Here is a 19,457-nt window from a genome sequence, read left to right as displayed (position 1 = left end):
TACACACCTGGAGAACAGGGTATGGCTCATAGTGGAATAAGAGATGACAGGGTAACAGAAGAACAGACAGTAGGAATCTGGAAGTGAAATGTGTTTGGGCAAATAGAAAAATTTCTTCCATAACTTGGAATGCTGATTTCACAACATTTTGAGAGGTGAATGTAGTCCCGTTTTTAGTAGCATATTCTTATCACAATAAAGAAATAAACAAAGTTGAGTGTTAAGTGAAAATACCTTACAGGACATAAATTTAAGTCTGGCTTACTCTGCATTGTTTTGGGAGATATGGGGTCACTGATTCAGAGACTTTTAGCATAGCATCTCCATATTACCTGAATTATTTGGCTTAATAAGGGTAACATCTCTGGAACTATAAAGGGTGACAGTGTGAAACGGAGGAGAGCATATATACTCTTCAGTTTGTGTAGAAAATTATATACATACAGAAAATTGCTGGAAGGATATTTAATAAACTGTTAACAGAGGTTGGCTATGAAGTAGAAAATAAAAGATATGGGACAGGCTGCTTTTTAAACTTTTACTGTATAGTTTGTACGGTAGGTTGTTTTTTTTTTAACCATGTGTATGCATTGCTTTTTCAATACAAAAGACTAATTAAAAAAAAAGACTGCAGTCCTCAATGAAGATGAAAAGAACTGATTTCCTTATTTTTGTACAAGAAAGCATGGATGATACTACTTACTTCAGATTTTGTTGAGAGGGTTAGAGAGAGAATATGTGTTATTTGGTGTAGTATAGAGTAAGTAGAGAATCTGAAAATACTACAGGAAGCAACAACATTTGGCATAATTTAGTACTTGAACCAGTAAATATTTATTGATAGAATGATGAAATACAGTCCTCAAACTTTTTTTGATCTCAGGAGTCTTAGAGTGTATTGAAGATTCTAAAATTCTTTTGTTCATGTGACTTATAACTATTAATACTTAATTATGTTAGAAAATAACCCTGAGAAATAAAAAAAGTATTAATTCATTTAAAATGTATAAAATTAAATCTGCTACATATTAACATAAAACCCATTTTTATGACAAATATTGAATATATGAATATATTTCCTAAAGTAAAAATAATTTAGTGAGAAGAATGACATTGTTTTACATTTTTGCAAATCTTTTTAATGTAGGTTTTAATAGAAGACAGTTGGACTCTCTCATACCTGCTTTTGCGTTCAATCTGTTTGATACATTTTGATCGAAGTATACAAAGAAGTTGGCCTAATATGCATATGTAGCTGACAAAGGGAAAAGTATCTTGTAGCATTTTCACACAATTGTGAATTTTCTTCTTTGATACTACATCAAATATCACAAGTGTTGGTTTCTTAAAGGTTAGGTCTAATGTAGGATCTGAAACCATATCAGTGAACTTTCAATACTTTTACATTAAAATACATTGGTCCAGGGGCACCTGGCTGGCTCAGTCAGTTGAGCATGTGACTCTTGACCTTGGGGTTGTGAGTTCGAGTCCCATGTTGGGTGTAGAGATAACTTAAAAAAATCTTTAAAAAATCTATTTGTCCAATTTTAACTCTGAATGAATCTTTTGTTCCATGCATGATTTTGTAATGCCATGCATTAGGCTTTTAGATTATATTGTCACTTAGTTGTGCAGCTCTTCCTTATGTTGGCACATTTCATCACATAGTATCAAAAAATCAAATTCATCAATATTACTATTAATCATATCAGAAAAATTTTTTTTTAGTATTTGGAAAGTGTTATGCTCATGATGGCAGATAGAAGTTTTCTGAAATTCTGATTTTCCCTTGAAAGTTCGAATTATATTTTAACCAATTCTATAAGGTTTTCGGTTTTTTGTTTTTGTTTTTGTTTTTGTTTTTGTTTTTGTTTTGAAGTGGGAGGCTCTCTTGGCAAATGTTAAAGTACAGGTAAGGATATTTTATCTTGTTCTTTTAAATGAAATTGGAGGTCTATGCAAAAAACTATGAAAAATTTCAGCTAGCAACTCGAACAATAGCACAAGTGATTTTTCTCAAGACAGCTATGATACTTAGGTGTAATAAGCAGTGGGATGCTTCCCATTTCATCACATAGAATCTTCACTTGATCTTAGCCAAAAGGCCGAGAAGCGATCATCACATAGAATCTTAAGAACTAATTTTTTAACTCTACACCCAACATGGGGCTTGAACTCATGACCCCAAAATCAAGAGTTGCATGCTCTACCGATTGAGCCAGCCAGGTGCCCCTCATCACACAGAATGTTAAAAATATGTGTACTTAAAAGTCATTATTTAACACATTATTTTACTATTTTATCAAAGAACTACTTAATTGAAACTGATTTTTTTTTTTGTACTACAAGTGTGTGGTGGTGAAGAATACAATTACTACTAGTAGAGTTAGGTGCCTTTGATTCATGCTAGAGGATGAGCAGTTTTAACCCACTATTTCATTCATTCGCATCATCAGTGTGTCAATGTTGTAACATACAACTAATACCTTAGTATTATTATGAAAACAGTGTTGACCTTAGAGACACCTTGGAGACTCCCCTGGGACTCCAAGGGGTCCATAAATCACACTTTGAGAACCACTGGACTAGAACTTTAAAATAGAGTAGCATATAATTACCTTGATAATAAATCAATTTGTCAGTAATAACTACAAAGCAAATCAGTTACATGTAAGAGTTCAAAGATTCTGTGAGGACGCTAAATGAAGTTATTGACTTAAAGAACTTAGTTGCTTTCTCCCCTGGAACAGGAATTGTGGCATAATAAACACAAGGTGTAGAATTGATCAGATGTGGGTTTGAATTATGGTATAAACTGAACTATTTATTTATTTATTTATTTATTTATTTTACTCTCAGGTTTTTATTTTTTATTTTTTATTTATTTATTTTTTTTTTATTTACTTTTGGGACAGAGAGAGACAGAGCATGAACGGGTGAGGGGCAGAGAGAGAGGGAGACACAGAATCGGAAACAGGCTCTAGGCTCCGAGCCATCAGCCCAGAGCCTGACGCGGGGCTCGAACTCACAGACCGCGAGATCGTGACCTGGCTGAAGTCGGACACTTAACCGACTGCGCCACCCAGGCGCCCCTTTTAACGTGTTTTTTTTTTTTTTTTTTTTTTTTTTTACTCTCAGGTTTTTAATCTGCAAAGTGGGGAAAAATACATGCACTTCAGGATTACTGTCAGTGATTGTAAAATGACTAATAAAATAAATCCTTAGTAAATAGTAGTTTGCCAGTAGGAATAGATATGAGAGTATTTCATTATGTGCCACCCAAATGGACCTGGAACCATTTAATACCTCTTGTAGCACCAATTATTCCATAGGAAATGATTAGATATGTATAAAATTGAGAGGAAGTTCTAACACTCTAAGAAATCCGTATTATCACCCACATCAAATTTACAGTATAGTCCATGTCGCCAATATTGTTTCAACAAAAAATAATGATCACTTTATTGATAATTAGCTTACATTTTTCAGGTAATCTAGGTCTGGAGAATGAAAAGCAGCCTAATCAGCTCTGTTCCCATCTTATTACAGATAGCTTAGCTATCATTTATCTGCCAAGTCCTTGTCGTAGTATTAAATCACCTTACTTAAGTATAAGTAAAATTCTCTTACCCAAAACTTTAAAGAAACTTTCCATACAGTTTTGGTTCTGGCATTTTATTATAGCAGTAGCTAAAACTTAGAGGTCTTACTGTGAAAATGAGATTTTCACATGTATCGCGTTTGGACATACAGTTGCTATGAATTTTTTTTTTTTAGTGTAACATTTGGGATAGATGAGATTTCAATACATATGCATTTATTATTTTATAATTAAAAGTTATGCACAGAGTTTAGTAAGCATAAAATATAAAAAAGTTTTAAAATTTTTATATACTATTATTAAATTCCTCTATTTCAATTTAGTCTTTTTTGTTCAAATAAATGTAAGAAGTTTAAAAATATATATTTGTGATAATATTTATATACAGCTGATTCTTAGAAGAAAAATATGTGGGATAGTAATTCATCTCATTGCTGTTTATAGGCCCAGGAATGCTCTGTGCCTAGCGCCCCACGTGCCAGGGGGTGTCCTCGGTATTTCTTTACTCTAGAGTCAGCTCTTGACAATTCTCATGGGATATATATGTCACATTAAGAGCTGGCCCATACTACTAGACCTCCCACACACTTACTATTTAAGTCATTTGTCTGAATTAAAAAAAAATCTAAGGCTAACCACTTAATAAAATGTGTGTATTTTCATCCAAATGGTGTTTTCATGAATAAGACCCTTGAAATAGGCATAAATTGTACATTATTCTCTACATTTTTAAATGTGTTGCTACTGTTGGTAATTACCACTGAGTGCATATTTAATGCACTGAGGAAATTTGATGCAATTATTCCGTTTATTTGTGATTCCCCTTCAATCCAAATGTCTGCATTAAACTATTGAAAAAGAAAACTACAGAGAATTTAGGTCATTTAAAAAATGCACACATTTTCTGAACTCTGCTTGTAAACTTGTATTGCACTAACCAAAATAAAATTAAAATGAACCCAACATTATAAAACATAGGGTTCAAAAGTTTAGGTAATTTTGAATAAAATTACCTTTTAAATATAACCTTAAAGAATTTGGGCCAATTGCAAGGCTACAGTCTTACAGAAGTCAATAAGAGGCATGTATAAATGAGCTCAAAATTTAGCTAGTTTAACTTAAGACAAATTCTTTTTCCTCAAGCCTCTTTTCAGTACTTAGAACTTGATTACACCCGGAAATGGATTGAATAGACACACGTTGGTAGCTTTTAGGAAGTCTTTTTACAAAATGGCAGGATCCACAGAGGAAAGGTCTGTCTATTCCATGAGAGCCTAGCATTTTTTAAAGCATACAGAATTTGGGTACTGAAAAAGATCTCTAATGCTGAAAGAGCCTGAAAACAAGAAGAGTGCAAGAGGAGTCCAGCTTTTGTAGGTCCTCTTTTTAATTTTCTCCTTTGATCATAAGTTGGTAAGAAAAGTGCATGTGTTTCTCAAAAATGATTCAATATCATTAAAATGGCTTGGCGAGGGAATAGAGCAAGGCAGAAGAACACAGGTATTAAATGGGAAGGAGGAACTCCATATCCATTTTGTTCAGTAGGCATTATCTGATGTTCCCTTTCAAGTTAATATGCAACTATTCGTTGTACATGTTTTAATAATATTCTTAAACATCTCTCTAGGGCTAAGGAAGAGATGAGATTTAAAATGAGATCTATCTCATGGCTTTAAAAATATGTTTCTTCATGTAATAGTAATGAGAGACCTGTGTTCTTATGCTTAAAGCTACGAGTTACATTCCTATTAACATTTGTTTAACTAGGCTTCCATCACAACAGGTGCACAATTATTTTTATAAGTAAAATATTATCAGCCTTCAAAATTAGCCAGGGCAAAATGCAAGTTGTCTGATTAAATAATCAGAGCTGATACTTAAAATACATTTGATTTCCACAGGAATTTTAAAATGCAACGTCCCAGTCTCTTCTGATATGTTGAGGGAGTTGCAATTGTTTGTAGTATGTAAGTAGTGGCTTTTATTGTAACTAGTTTGATACATTTCACATAATTCAGTTGACATTATGAGACACACTACTAAAAATATAATAATAGTTTATTACTTCTAGCCTAACATTTTAATCTACTAATAAAATAGTATGCTTCCTATTAAGTCAGTAAAAGAAAAAGAAGTGACTCTTTTTCTTTGAGGACTCTTCTAAGTTCAACTAAAAGCCACGTTAGTTTAAAAAGTTAAAATCCAGTGTATTCTTATTTAAATTTGATTTCTGGAGGTTTAAAAAATACAAATATATATTTCAGATCAATAATGTATAAATCATATACACCATAATTATTGAGTATCTTGGGGAACAATAAAGACTCCCAAGTCTTATTGTAAAACAAATAAGAAACTAAAGTGAACAAAAGGAAACAAAACTAAATGTGTGAACCCTACACACACACACACACACACACGCACACGCACACACGCACACACGCACACACCCTCTGAACTAAACAAGAAGCTTCTCTCATAGGCACCTTCACCATGGTTAAGAAGTGCTACAACAGTGCAGCTGTTAGAAACCAATTACAGGCAGGTAACTGTTTGTTTTCATATCTAAATCTGTTTGCCAATCAGGAGAATGCAATGAGTCAGAAAAGGGGATCTCAAATACAAACCACAGGGTAAGGCAGAGCACCTGGAATGGGTCCAAGCCACAAGAATTAGGGCAGGAGTATAGATGGAATCAAAACCATGCATGTGCACATGGCTCCTGTCTTTGACCAACTTTTCAAATAGACTCAGAAGTAGAGATTATTGGAGAAAAATGTGAGTTTTCTATTGAGAGCAGTCTGATTTTAAGGTTTGTTAGAAGAGTGTGGTTATTTATAGAAGAGTGATTGTAGAAGACATCTACAGATCTTTACAAATGTAAGACATTTCTAAAATTTGCTCATAATCATCCTTTTTAAATGAAGGTTTAAACTTATTTTTTAATATTATAAACAAGTAGGCTTTTACTGCTTTGAAATTCATCTGTGGCAATTTCCAGCTAATATAGTTATTAATGAAAAAACTTTAGTTTTATCTGGACCCAGAGATACATTTCTACTCAAGTTAGAAAAACCACCTTTACTGTTTAAATATGCAATTGTCCTTGGGTTGCAAGATTTCAAGAGACAGTGAAGGATGCAGAGTGCTTTACATAAATCTATATAGCTGGAAGTTTTTCCATGCTGGAATGTGGGAAAACCTACTGAGACCCTCAAGTTTAAGCTGGTAACATCAAGGGAGCATAAATAGAAGTTTATTAAGAGTGCTAAAGAAAATGAAATGGGCACAACCATTCTGTGGTTTTGCTTAAACATAGGCTTTCATACCCATTGAGAGTCCTGGATTTCTTGTTAACTGGTTACTAAAAGGAGCTCTTTTATTTTTCCAGCCATAGTTTAGTGCCAGTAGGCATTTGCCTGGAAGCATGATGGCTCTTCTCTAGTCTCCATAGTTGACTGTGTATTTCTCAGCCATGATACCACAGTTTAGGGTTGCCCTCCCAGCTGGATGCTGAAAAGCATTTTCCTGGAGTAATTGGTACTTGTCCCAGGTCTTCTTCTTTGCATATTTTTCAGTTTTGGTGTCAGGAAGAAGAGGAGGGGATCACCACCACTTGAAGTGGTGCTCTCTCTACCTGGACCATATTTTTAATATTTACAAAGGCTTGTCTGAGATGGAATCAGAATGAATGATCAAGAAACAAATGAGTAAGAAGTGATGAATTAGATGAATTGAAATACTGGAGAAAAAGAATTATGATCTTTTTGAATTTAGAAAGAAGAGTTTACTTAAGATTACAGGAAGGGCCCTGAGGAGATTTTCTGTATTGTATTTCCTAAAACAAACTAGAGGTAGGACCAGGAAAAAAAAACACTTTTTTTCCCTTCATGATGAACTTATTCTTACTGTGGTTGACACTGAAAGAAGCTTTCCTACTAGAACGTGAATCTCAGAACCAGGAAAGGATCTTTAGAATTGATCTCATCCATCCCTCTGCTTTCAAGAAGGAATGCATTTATAGAATCTCAATCAATCCACAAATCTTTTTTTTCCCCAGTGCTTATTATTTGCCTACCATTGTGTTAGACTATGTAGAGTTTACAATACTTCGTATTTTCTACCAGTCAGACATGAGAAATGCTTTTTTTTTAATTTTTTTTTAAATAGGTTTTTAAAAACCTACAGAGAGGCATGAGAGGAGGGTGCTGTCAAAAGCAAAGACTAACATTTATTGGGCAAATATAGTGTATCACAGTGCTTTTGTTTATTTTATCTTACTTAATCCTCAAACCAATGAATGGCATGAGGTTGGCATCATCATCTTCCTTTTGCAAAGGAAGGAACAGAGTCTCAGGAGAATTTTTCTCAAGACACCAAGATAATAATGGACAATCCAGGATTTGAATGGAGGACTATATAGTGCTTCAAGTTTATGTTCTTTCCACCAAAACATGCTAATATCTCTTTGGGTTATTATTGGGACACATTTCCCCATGCACTTCCCAAGTCTTCCATATGACTCTTTGAGCTAAATAAACAAGCAGAAAAACAAAAACAAAATTAAAGAAATAACAAAAACCGAAGTTACTTTTTTCTTTTTAGATTAGTGGGATTTTTTTTCTTTTTAATATATATAGTTCTTCTATTCAAATTTGGCTACTGTAGATTTCCCTTTTTCTATTAATTTAAATTCATCAGGTTTGGGGATGTTGTCTTTTAGTATCTTTTACGTTTTTTTATTTGCTGTCAAGGATTATTTAATATTATTCTGGCTTTTTAGGAAAATCTGATCTACAATTCAACAGTGAATCATCTCTGGTTATTTGACAGTTGACAAAGTGCCTGGGTATGTCATGAAAGTGATTGTAGAACAGAAACTTTAGAAACTCTGAGTGCTGTGTAGACTATTAGTATCTTTACATTTCTAGCATAGTGGCATGTATTTTTGTATGTCTACTGCAAAAATTTATGAACCGTGAATAGAATTTTAATAATAAATTATAATGTGGTTAATAATTAAAGTTAGGAAAAATAGTTAAGGGAAGATTGTCATCTCTCACATACAATGACCACTTACTATTATGCCTATAATCCGTATCTCACACTGGAATCTATTAATTATTTGTATCAAAGTTCTTTCAATTCATACCACAATTTTCCAATATCTCTCCAAATATTTTAGAAATAAGCTTTGTTCTTTGCTCATTAGGAACATGAAATAGCTGGTACTAATGGAATAACAAGAGTTTTAAATGTGGGGATGTACAGAGGACACTGTTAGTTTGAGGATTAAGTCACCAGATTATCTTAAACAGTTTCCAATTCAAACAATTTTAATTTCTTGAGAAGAAGACCATGAGAAATCAGACCCAGGAGTGTGCTTAAAAAATCTCACAGGTTAGGGGCACCTGGGTTGCTCAGTGGGTTAAGTGTCTAACTTTGGCTCAGGTCATAATCTCGCATTCCATGAGTTTGAGCCTCACATCCGGGCTCTGTGCTGACAGCTCAGAGCCTGGAACCTGCTTCGGATTCTGTGTGTCCTTCTCTCTTTGCCCTGCCCCTGTTCTCTCTCGCTCTCTCAAAATAATAAATAAACTTTAAACAATTAAAAAAAAGAAATCTTGCATGTTAAAGGCATCTGGATGGCTCAGTTTGTTGAGCATCCGACTCTTGATATCGGCTCAGGTCATGATCTCACAGCTGTGAGATTGAGCCCAGCATGGGGTCTGCCCTGGCAGTGTGGAGCCTTCTGGGGATTTTCTCTCTCTCTCTCTCTCTCTCTTTCTCTCTCTCTCTCTCTCTCTGTCTCTGCCCCTCCCCCACTCATGTGCACTCATGCTTGCTTGCGCTCTCTCCCTTAAAATAAATAAATAAACATTAAAAAAAAATCTCATATGTTAGATACCTTAGGTCTGGCTAATGTCATGAATGAAGATATAACTACTGAATTTTTTTGGCAGGAAGTATCATGTAGTCAATCAACACTGGCATTACAGGAGCTGGGGATAATGATTATTGATGTAGCTGAGTCACCCTAAGTGAGCAGAGATGCCCAAGGACACAAGATAGAAACATGAAACACATAAAGCAGGTATCCAAGCACCTATAGGTTAGATAACAAGAGTCAAATGTAACCTCTGCTAAAATGAAAATCAGGACATAAGATATGGAAGGCCTGGGTAGTAGGTACCCAGTAATTTAGCACTTGATAGGAGATGAGAACTAGGTCACTGCCAATGTTGCCAAGAGGAGAGTGTTGTGACCTCTGATCCTAGAGCAGAGAGTGCCCAGTCTTGGCTATCTGCTTAGTACAGAGACCAATATTTATGGCTAGATAAAAGGAAAATTTTTCTAGATTACATTAAATCTGTGCTTCCCACTATAGAAGTTATTTGCCACATGTTGACTATTTAATAAATTCAAATCAACTAAAACAAAGTTAAAATTTAGTTCCTCAATCACATGAACCACATTTCGGATACTTATTACCACATGTGACCAGGGCTACCATATTGGTAGCAAAGATATAGAACACTTTCATTATCACAGAGAGCTCTATTTGACGATGTTGTTCTATACTATGGCAGTCATAAAGACTATCTTTCTAATACTGTCAAAATGTAGAATCTACAGCTATCTGTAATAAGACATCCCTATGACAATGTACATTAAAGAAGCCAAAAAAATGTTATTATGTCAAATTTAGTGAGGTTTCTGAAAACAGTATTTTGATGGAAGAATTATATGAAGTTTTGAAATTGGTGTTCATATTGTTTACTGATTTGCATATTGTTGCAATAAATAGAGTTTTTTTCACTGAGGAACATCTATTAAAAAACCTATGGGAATGGATCATAACTTATATACAGAACTGCTGAAATTATATTAGAATCTGTTTTTCTCACATGTATACTGTGTGCTTGGTGAAGCATTTTAGTTTTTGTGTTACTTGAAATTATCTCATCTCCACTGATGGCCGAAGGGAAAGCTGATCCTTCTTTCTTTCATCAAACTGTCAACAAGGCAGCTTCCTGTTTTGAGTACTATTTTTCATTGTGTTTAATACAAATATTTTTATGTATGCTTTTTCATTGTATTTAATACAGATTTTGTGTTTAAGTATGTGTCAGAGTCAAAAACAATGCACAAGAAAAGACAGAAAGGGAGACATTAGACATGCTAAGGAAAATGGAGTAAACTTTTAATTTTTTTTCCCTGTCAAAGTACATTAAACTCTCAGAGAGAACTATTTGCATTTATGTCAGTATCTAACTTTTCTCTGATATCTTACACCCATGACCCTGAGAGTTATCCCCCACTCAATTTTGTGGCTTCTAGAGGAAAATCCAAATTTCTTTGTTTGGGGGTACTGCTTTTTGGCTTTGGCAAAGGTTCTTGAACAGACCTGGCTACTGATATGGAATCAAAATACATGGGGTAGACATAGCTTGTTGATTCCACACTGGCTTAAAAATTAACTTGGGCAATTTACAGAAGAGGATGCATGAATACTAGAGAAATGCAGATTAAAGCAATAATAAGATACCATTTCATATCTATCAGACTGGCAAAAATTAAGTGTGAGGAGCTGGAATTCTCATAAACTACTTGTGGGAGTGTAAGTTTATATATCTACTTTGAGTTTAGCTAGGTCTAGCAAAGTTGAAGATGCACATATTCTGTGAACTATCCAACTTTTATATGTATATATTTATCTCCTAAAGCAACTCTTGCATGTGTATAAGAATGTTCACTATAGCATTGTTTATAAGAGCAATCAAAATAAAGAAGCAGTCAGAATAAACAACAGCTATATATATATATCAACATGTATGAATTTAAAAATATGATATTAAATGAAAAAAGAAACAAAATTATGTATCTGGTATAAGATATAATATACAACTGAAAACATGTAAAAATACCACATTTTCTTACAAACTCATATGTAACAACAATATGAAAAAAGGTATTGAAAGGATAAACGCTAAACTAAGTACATTAAATTTAAAAAATAAAAGCAGGCTCTGCCCTGAGGACACAGGAAACAAACAAATAAATGTGATTTGTTATTAACTGTATTCGACACTCCCTTAGACTATCCATAGTGCTCTCTCTTTGCTTTACCAACAGAAGCTTTCAAAGTTGCTTAAGTCCTCTTTGTTTAAAACCTGACTGTTACCTGAGTGTGGTTTTGATTTGTATTTCCCTGATAAGGAGCGACGCTGAACATCTTTTCATGTGCCTGTTGGCCATCTGGATGTCTTCTTTAGAGAAGTGTCTATTCATGTTTTCTGCCCATTTCTTCCCAGTCAGAGTGGCCAAAATGAACAAATCAGGAGACTATAGATGCTGGAGAGGATGTGGAGAAACGGGAACCCTCTTGCACTGTTGGTGGGAATGCAAATTGGTGCAGCCGCTCTGGAAAGCAGTGTGGAGGTTCCTCAGAAAATTAAAAATAGACCTACCCTATGACCCAGCAATAGCACTGCTAGGAATTTATCCAAGGGATACAGGAGTACTGATGCATAGGGGCACTTGTACCCCAATGTTCATAGCAGCACTCTCAACAATAGCCAAATTATGGAAAGAGCCTAAATGTCCATCAACTGATGAATGGATAAAGAAATTGTGGTTTATATACACAATGGAATACTATGTGGCAATGAGAAAAAATGAAATATGGCCCTTTGTAGCAACGTGGATGGAACTGGAGAGTGTAATGCTAAGTGAAATAAGCCATACAGAGAAAGACAGATACCATATGGTTTCACTCTTATGTGGATCCTGAGAAACTTAACAGGAACCCATGGGGGAGGGGAAGGAAAAAAAAAAAAAAAGAGGTTAGAGTGGGAGAGAGCCAAAGCATAAGAGACTGTTAAAACTGAGAACAAACTGAGGGTTGATGGGGGGTGGGAGGGAGGGGAGGGTGGGTGATGGGTATTGAGGAGGGCACCTTTTGGGATGAGCACTGGGTGTTGTATGGAAACCAATTTGTCAATAAATTTCATAAAAAAAAAAATAAAGAAAAAAAAATAAATAAAAAGTAAAAAAAAAAAAAAAAAAAAAAAAAACCTGACTGTTGGCTTCTCCTTGACTTCTTGTTACAGGATAGGTCAGGTTATCTGTGTCTTCAGACAATCAGAAGAAATTCTTTTTACAAAAACAAAACTTTTCCATTAATAGGGCATTTTAGATAGCACCTTCAGGACACCCTATGAATCCCAACCCTATTTTCATTTATTTATATTTTCATTAATTCCAGTCTTGTGTCAAAAATTTTTGAGAGGCTTTTATATGCTAAGTATTGGGAATACAAAAATGACTAAGAAATGGTTTGTTCCATAAGGAGCTCACAGTCTATAATGGCATACACAGTTATTTACAACACAGATAATTACAATTTTTTTTTAGCTCATGCTTTAGAGGATGCTAAAAAGGGAATTGATTATAATATTACTTAAGTTTTTTTCCCTTCAAAGTAAATAAAAGAATAATGTCTTGAAGAAAGAGAATCATTTGTATTTATAGATCAGTGTCACATTTTTTCTGGTATCTCAAATCCATGACAACTAGGGTTAAAATTTATGTTTCCAATCAGGCCTCCTTCTTGAGCTCCAAATTTATATATCCAATTTTCTACTGTACATTTCTACTTGGGCATTTTAAATTTAACATGTCTGTAATGGAATTCCTAAATTTCTTTCCCAGATCTACTGTACCTAAATTCTTTCCCATCTCAATAAATATCAACTCTATTCTAGGTGCTCAGATCACAAACCTTGAAGTTAACCTTGATCCTCATTACAAGTTAACCTTGATCCTCATAGTTTCCATTTGCCTCTCTTTATACCTTCTAAACTCACTCTGTGTACCAAGAGTGCTGATGAGTGAGTTCTCTTTCTCTTTGACTTCCATTTGGGTTCAACCAATGAGAGGCACTCAGGAGAGCTGAGGGAGAGTAAGGTTGGTGTCCTTTTCCTCTCCACAGCTCTTTCCTTGCCATATTGCTGTAGGATGGTTGTGACCCTTTCATGACCCTCTCCGTACAACTACGTTCTCTTGGTTCCAGCCACCATTCTTTCCCCAACAGCTTCATTCTATAACTACCTCTTGGGTGTATCATTATGTCTTGTTGTCTTCCTTAAAACTTGCCCCATATTTTTGTAAATACTTTATTTAACTCTTTTCAAATTATCCAGTGTAAATGTGCCATTACCATTACTTGGTCCAGGCCAGTCTATCTTGCTTGAATTATTGTGCTAGCCACTCAGCTGACATCCCCTGCTTTCTCCCTTGTCTCCATATAATCTGTTTTCCATAGAGAAGCTATAGGTTGATCCTTTTAACATGTCAGTTAAATCGCATCACTCCTTTGTCTGAAAACCCTCTAATGGACCCCCATATTAATTTAAATAAAGGCCAAAGTCCCTATGATTGCCCAAAAGGCCCTACAGGATAGATATGGTCCTCTCTTTCTTGTCTAACTTCATTTCTGTTACATTCCTAAGGGAAAACTGTTTCTCTTCTCAAAACACTTCTGACACAAAAAATGTGAGTTTTCCATGCCAAACAATTCTTCAGTGCTCTGTGGACACCAGCTAGGTGTCCTACGATTTAATTAAATTCTCATACTAAAAACCAGAGTTAGCACAGACTGCCCCCACAACAGGTTAAAGGCTTGATCCCACATGACTGCCCCCCCCACTTCAGACACCAATTACAAGTCATGGGTCCCCAAGTTATCCACACTTCTGTCCAAGTTGGATACAAATCAGTGGCTCCCCAAACCCCTATTCGGTTTGGTTATTTGCTATCATACCTCACAGAACTCAGGGAAATTCTCTACTATTACTTTTTTATTATAAAGGATACAAATGAATCACAAGATGAAGAGCTACATGGGGCAATGTCTGGAAGGTTCCCAGTGTAGGAGTTCTTTTCCTGTTCCAGGAGTTTCTTCCTGGAGGGATGCTCCACCCTCCTGGGATAAGGATGCATTCACCAACTCCGGAGCTCTCTGGACACCTCTGTCTAGAGTTTTTATGGGGCTCCATTATACACATAGGTATGGTTGATTAAATCATTGGCCATTGGTGATTAACTCAATCCCCAGCCTCTCTCCCCTTCTCAGAGGTCAAGGGTAGGGCTGAAAGTTTCAATTCTCTAATCACATAGTTGGTTCCTCTGGCAGCCAGCTCACATCCTAAAGCTATCTAGGGGCTCATTAACTGTCACCTCATAAACATAGACTCAGGTATGGTTGAAAGGGGCTTATTATGAATAATAGATACTCCTCTCACTCTTATCACTCAGGAAATTACAAAGATTTTTGAAGCTCTATGCCAGGAACTGGGGATGAAGACCAAATATATATTTACTCTATCAAAATATCACCTCTTCTTTTTGCTCTTTTTTGTTCATCATATGTTTACCTACTAATGTTCCTCAAACAGGCACGCACCTCAGGACCTTTGCATTTGTTGTTAATTCTTCTTGGAATGCTCTGCTCCTAAATGTTCTCATGGATCATATTTTCAGCTCTTGCTTAATTCAGTTTTGCTTAATTGACATTCTTGGAGAGACCTATTGTGACTGTCTTATTTAACACTGGAACCTCTTCTACCTACTTAGCTTTATTTTTTTCTATAACATTTACTGCAGCTTAATATACTTTTTATTTTTTAATTTATTTTATTATCTGAGTTCCATGACTGGAAGGTAAATTGCATGAAAACAGAGTATGTGTGGGTTCACTGCTTGACCCAAGGTATATAAAAAATATTTATTCCATGAATTATTGACTGAATGTAGTGAATTAGAAAGGCACACAAGAAGCCTGTGAGGGTCGGAGAAGACTGAGAAATTGGTTTTATTCTTCTGTTTTCTCACCCTGGCTTCACCAATATGCTACCGCTTCTGAATGGAAATTCTAGTTAGTTTGTGCCTCCAGACCACAAAATCTGTCAGCTCACTATGCCAAGAGGCAGATCTAAAATTTGAAACTCAGTTGCAAAACATTCCTCTTTTAAATGAACATCACAAATGCAAGACTCAGGTAGACGAGAGCCTAGATAGTTTTGTTTCCATTGGAAAGGACAATAGTTCTAGAGCGTGTATTGCTTCCTAGTATGATTTTTCTTGACATGCTTTTTTTCAAGGCAAGCTTTATGATTAATGAATTTGCAATACCAAAAACTTTAATATGCAATTTAATAATTTTGTTCTTTAATAGCAAGAGGAATTATGAAAAAGGGATTACTTAATTTTTTTCATAAATAGCAATTTAACTGAGGGAAGTTGCCAGTAAATATCTGCTTAGTGGTTTTATCATATCTCATATACGAGATTTTCTGTATTTTTCCTCAAACATACTTTATACTATGAAGCTTCAATTAAGACACCAAAATTTAAATCAGATATCAAATTTCAGTTCATATTAAATAACTACAAGGAATCTTAAAAGATCCATCCTGTTTTTTTCATTCATATTTCACAGAAATTTAAAAAAAGGGACAGTTTGTATAAAATCAATAAGAATAGCTAGACAACAAAAAGGGAACTTCTTTTGTGAATATATTATACTGTTTGTTGACCATTGACTTACAAATTTTTCTCATAGTCTAATTAAATCTGCTCAAATTTTTGTGATGTATCTTAGTTTTGTAAGTAGATTTTGAGACACATCAGTTATTATCAAGACAAAAAAAGCATTTACTGAACTTCTGGTATGTGTCACTTATTTTGCTAGACATTTTCACCTGTGCTTGTTTGTTTGTTTGCATTGTTAGCAATGTCTTTATTGAGATATAATTCATATATCTTAAAATTCACCCATTTAAAGAGTACAATTCAGTAGGTTTTTTAAAAAAGTATATTCATAGAGTTGTACAATTATCACACAATCAAACTTTAGAATATTTTTATCACCCTAAAGGGAATCTCTCACCCTTTAGCAGTCACCCTCCATTTCTTTCCAAACTTTCCAGCCCTAAGCAACACCTAATTTACTTCCTATCTCTCTAGATTTGCCTATTCTGTACATTTAATATAAGTGGAATTATATGTGTTTTTTTGTGATTAGTGCCTTACACTGAGCACAATGTTTTCAAAGTTCAGTATTGTACCATGTATTAATATTTAATTCCTTATTATTGGCAAATAATATTCCACTTGAAGGATATATACCCCATTTTTTCGATCCATCAGTTGATGGACATGGATTGCTTCCATTTATTGGCTATTATGAATAATGCTGTAATGAACATGGTACAAGTTCTGGTGTGGATGTACGTTTTCATTCTTCTTGGGTATATGTACCGAGCTCCTTATGAGGTACTGACTGTTTTCTAGAGCAGCGGCACCATTTTGCATTACCATCAGGCGTGTATAAGAGTTCTAACTGTTCTACATTCTTCACTCTTTTATTTAACAATAGTGAGTAATATTTATTTATTATTATTTAACAATTGTTTAGCTGGATGGATATAAATTTTATTTTATATGTGAAGAAACAAAGACTCAGAAAAAGCATAAATAATTGTACAAAACCACAAATCTAATAAGTGGTAGAGCTAGTTTTTAGCTCATTTCTAATTTTAAACCTTTACCCTTCATTCATTCTAAAATTGTATATTTTCCTGAAGTAGTTTTGAGGGTCATTTACATTTAGCACATATTTGTGTCTACCATGTCTTTGGAGTTGGGGAAGCAATTAACTCAATTTGCTTGTAGTCTGGTGAGATTAAGGTCTCAGAATTGTTTACAGATAGGTCAGCAATTTTAGGTCTATTTGAGGACCCAAAGAAGTTTTGTTTATGTGGCTTTTTGTCTATTGACATACTTAGTATGAGAAATTAAAAGTGAAAATAATTAAACATTTGTTAATTAATTTAAATAACAAATGTGTTGCTAAAATAGTCTTTACAAAAATACCTGTAATGTCTAAAAAATAATTTAGTGTGAAGAGTGATATTATCTCACTTTTTTGCACAGTTATTTAATGTCAGGCTTAATGGGACATAGTTGAATTCTCATGTCTGCTCCTGCATTCAATCTGTTGCAATCTGTTGTTTTGGTTGAAGTATGTGAAGCACCATGCATATATGTGTTTAGAAAATGGAGTATTTTAATAACTTTTATAGATAATTATGGATATGCTTCTTTGTAGTATAATTTACAAGTAATATAAAGGTTAACTGCAATTTGGAATCTGAAAGATGACGAGTTCTTCACATTTTATTACATCATTTTAAATTCCATTGGTCTAACATACTTTGAATGGATCTTTTAGCAATGTATGATTTTATGACAACATGGTTTGGTCATTTGGAAAATATTGGATCACTGAGTTATATGGAACTTCTAAATGTTGATGTAGTTCATGATACAATATAAAATAATCACATCCACCAATGTCACATTCATAAACAATTTGATTATTGAAAACAAATACAGTCAGTTGTTTTCCTTGAAGTCAAGAGACTCTCTTCATACCATATTTGAGAAAATATATTTTAAAATCCAAGGTATGGAAGCAACCCAAGTGTCTATCCATACATGAATGGATTAAGAAGATGTGGTATATATACAATGGAATATCACTCAGCCATGAGGAAGAATGAAATCTTGCCATTTACAAAAATATGGATACATCTAGATGGTATAATGCTAAGTGAAATAAGTCAGTCAGAGAACAGCAGATACCACATTATTTCACTCACATGTGGAATTTAAGAAACAAAACAAATGAACAAATTAAAAAGGAGAAAAAAAAGAGTCTTAACTATACAGAACAAACTGGTGGTTCCTAGAAGGGAGGTGTTAGGTGGATTGGCGAAATAGGTGATAGGGATTAAAGAGTACGCTTATCATGATGAGCCCTGCTTAATGTGTAGAATTGTTGAATCATTATATTGTATACCTGAAACTAATATAACACTATATGTTAGCTATACTTGAATTAAAAAAAAATTAAGTTTGAATGCTATTCTTTTCCTGTCCATTTTTCTTTCAAGTAGAAATGGCATTCTATGGAAAAAAGCTATTAGTTTGGATCTCGAAGAATCACACAAATGCTTTTCCTCAGGAAAACTATTGTTATTTTGGTATGTAGCAGAAATACTTTATATGTAATTAAAGTATACTCTAAGTTGAGATTTAATAAGATTAATATATTATTTTTACTGTTTCATCAAGAATTTTTAAGTGAAACTGACATTTAAAAAATACCTGGTTACAAAGACTTCAGTGACCACTAACTAGTACAATTCAGTGCTGCTGGCTTGATTTCTGATAAGGCATAGTAATTTTAGATAAGCCACCAGTAATTTTACTTATTATTGGTTTTACACCATTAGGGCAAATGTCAATGCAGTGAAAAAGACAAAAATGATCATAGTAATTTATAAACATAATTTTATGGATATAGCATTTGTATAAAAGTGGACCCAGATGATGTCCAAAATGCTTTTTGAGAAGTATGAGTCAAGTGATAGATGTAAATATAATGGTAGTGTGGGGAATAAATATTCTCTTTCAAGAAAGTTAAATGTTTATTATTTTTTAAATCTTTGATTATTATTCAGTAATACAAAAGTATTTAAAACATTAATTTACAAGGAAACAAATTTCTTTAAGTATCTTCTCACCTCAAATTCTATTACCTTAATTTTCCTTAAGTGACCTTCAATAGAAATTATTTTTATATTGGGAAAAAATAACTTCTAAACAATTACCCTTGAGTGAGAGATATTTTATTCTTTTTTTAATACATGATTTTATTTAGTTTGTCCATTAAAAATGAATATTTGAGAACATTTAATGGTATTAATGGATTTCAAATTAAGAGTTC

At 34.0% G+C, this 19,457-nt stretch overlaps 1 protein-coding gene and 1 pseudogene across 9 annotated transcripts in view; one reads left to right on the top strand and one right to left on the bottom strand.

Annotated features, from left to right (window-relative positions):
• The window catches only part of SOX6 (SRY-box transcription factor 6), a 620,069-nt gene that overhangs the window by 371,690 nt on the left and 228,922 nt on the right, over positions 1-19,457 (top strand). The gene's annotated exons all lie outside the window — the stretch shown is intronic.
• On the bottom strand, positions 1,948-2,117 carry LOC115526677 (annotated as a pseudogene).

This window comes from Lynx canadensis, chromosome D1 (assembly GCF_007474595.2).
Source record: "Lynx canadensis isolate LIC74 chromosome D1, mLynCan4.pri.v2, whole genome shotgun sequence".
NCBI lineage: Eukaryota > Metazoa > Chordata > Mammalia > Carnivora > Felidae > Lynx > Lynx canadensis.
This window is presented reverse-complemented; position numbering and strand designations above follow the sequence as displayed.